The sequence below is a fragment of the Mus caroli genome, chromosome 6 (assembly GCF_900094665.2).
Source record: "Mus caroli chromosome 6, CAROLI_EIJ_v1.1, whole genome shotgun sequence".
NCBI lineage: Eukaryota > Metazoa > Chordata > Mammalia > Rodentia > Muridae > Mus > Mus caroli.
In genome coordinates this window covers 32,449,273-32,451,979 of record NC_034575.1, presented here as the reverse complement: position 1 = coordinate 32,451,979, position 2,707 = coordinate 32,449,273, and the positions used below count along the sequence as shown (strand labels likewise).

Here is a 2,707-nt window from a genome sequence, read left to right as displayed (position 1 = left end):
TCCTACTGCTGTGGTTCCCTGCTAGAGTACCTGCTTGGCATGTGTGAGGCCCTGGGTGAAAATCCCCAGCGCCATGAAAAAAAAGAAAGAAAGAAATACATTTTTAAAAAGGTATTTTCCCACTGGGCAGTGGTGGCCTTTAATCCCAGCACTTGGGAGGCAGAGAGGCAAGTATATCTCTCTGAGTTTGAGGCCAGCCTGGTCTACAGAGTGAGTTCTAGGACAGTCAAAGCTACACAGAGAAACCCTGTCTCGAAACAACAACAACAGCAAAAACCAAACCAAACAAAACCAAACAACAACGACAACAATAAAAAAAAAAACAAACAAAAAAAACCAAACCCTTCAAAACAACAAAGTTTTTTCTTAAGTTATACATCAGATTTAAGAACAGATACCTGCTTCCTGTCCCGGCCGCCATCGGAGAGCAGCAGCCATGGCTCTGTGCTACCCCATGGCCGTGGGCCTCAACAAGGGCCACAAGGTGACGAAAAAACGTCAGCAAGCCGAGACACAGCCGGTGACGCGGGCGCCGGAGGTGTGCGGCTTCGTGCCCTACGAGCGGCGAGCCATGGAGTTGCTCAAAGTGTCCAAGGACAAGCGTGCACTCAAGTTCATCAAGAAGAGGGTGGGCACGCACAAGAGAAAGTGGGAGGAGCTGAGCAACGGTGCTGGCAGCCATGAGGAAGGCGGTGGCCAAGAAGGATTGATGAACCCTCCCCCAATAAAAGATGGTTCCTACAAAAAAACAAAAAACAAAAAACCAAAAAACAAAAACACACACACACACAAAAACAAATACCTGGGGTAAAACCTTCATTTAAAATGTTTTCATTTTTAAGAATACTGAGAGCCAGGAATGGTGGTGTATGCCCTTAATCCCTGGTCTACATAATTAGTTCTAGAACAGCCTGACTACATAGTAAGACCCTATCTCAAATTAACAAAACAAACAAAAAGTACCCCCACCAGAACCCCAAAACTCTGAGATTCTTATGTGTGTAAGTGAAAAGAAGTCAACTCATGCTTTGTGTTGCAAATAATAATTTCCATAACCCTATGGTTATGGAACTTGGTGGCAGATTAAAGTCCCTCAGATAATTACAGAATTTAACAGGGTTCCGGCCTTCAACCTCTGCATCATCTCACCCATCTCCCTTTATCAGTTAAATTTGTGAAAGTAACTCAGAGAATATAAAAAAGAAACAGTGTCCAAAGTAAGAGTAACACAAATTTCCTTGGCTTAGGAATTAAATCCTGGGAATCTTCCTGCCATATTGACCTAGAAGATGAGGCAGAAAAACAGGCCTGTAGGAAGACTGTTGTTCATGAACCACAGTACTTTTTGAAATGACCCAAATTAAAGCAAGCAGAAACCATGAGCATTCACATGAGCAACTTAAAATATTTTAACTAGTAGGAAAGGCTCACCAGAAAATGAACTTGCTGATGACATCAGTCACCATGATGAGCAACTGAACAGATAAGACGATGAACATTATTACAATCTCTGAGTGAGTTCGATGCCAGTGTAGTCTAAAGAGTGAGTGCCAGGATAGCCTGAAGTATACAGAGAAACCTGTCTCAAAAAACAAACAAACAAAAACAAACAAACAAACAAACAGATAAAAACTCAGTGGAGATAAGATGTTCTTTTATGACATGGTATCCAAGTTTAAACTAAATTTCTAGTTTTTGCTATTCAGTGAGAGGAATTTTCTAATTGTCATTCAAGATTAGGAATGTCATCATTTGTCAACCATGTCTGGTTTAGACATCAAATGGAACAACAACAAGAGGACATAGAACTTTAAAAAAAAATGTTAAAAAATTCTTTGAGAATTTTATACATGTCTACAATGTATTTTGATCTCTGTAGAACTTAAAAAAAAAATCTACCACTTGGATGGGGGTCGCCTGATTACATGCTCCTGCTGGTTTCAAGTTTTAAAATATCTGGGGTTTGAACAGAGTCTATCTTGCCGGTTCCTCTTGTGGCATGGTTTACACATACCTTTCACATCCCCATTCCTAAGTGTCACAATATTCAGAAACACATTTTATCTGGAAAGCCCAGTGGCCATATCTATCAATAACCCAGAAGAATTTCCTACCAGGCAACATACAATCCACTCTTAACCAGAGAGAAAACAGAAATAAGGAACAAAATATACAACCAACAAGACAAGAGCAGATATCAGCTCTTAGAATTACAATCTTCCCAATCCCAGATGCCTAGATGCCAGCATAAAACCACAATCAATAGAAGCCAGGGCAATATTTCTTCACTGGGAACCAGAAATCCTACCATAACAGGCCCTGAATACAGCTGAAGCATGAGAAAAGGTCTTTAAAATAGCCTTTATAAATATGATGGAGATCCTTAAAAGGAAATGAATAAATCCTGTAACTAAATCTAGCAACACACAATGGAAGGAAATAAATAAGACAGTACAAGACCTGAAAGATAGATAATAATAGACCAAGAAATCAAAATAGGGAAACACCAACAACAACAATGGCAACAGCAACAACAACATAATAATAAGAATCAGTAAGCACAGCTCACTGATCAATGGTCTCAGTTCTCCAACAAAAAGACACAGACTACCAAAATGGATGCAAAAACAGAATCCATCCTTCTGCTGTATCCATGAAATGTACCTTAACATCAATAATGGATATCAACTCAGAGTAAAATGGTGGG

The 2,707-nt window shown here is 39.8% G+C and overlaps 1 pseudogene; it reads left to right on the top strand.

Moving 5' to 3' along the window:
- The first annotated feature begins 425 nt into the window (after positions 1-425).
- Positions 426-710, top strand: LOC110297017 (annotated as a pseudogene).
- The last annotated feature ends 1,997 nt before the right edge of the window (positions 711-2,707 follow it).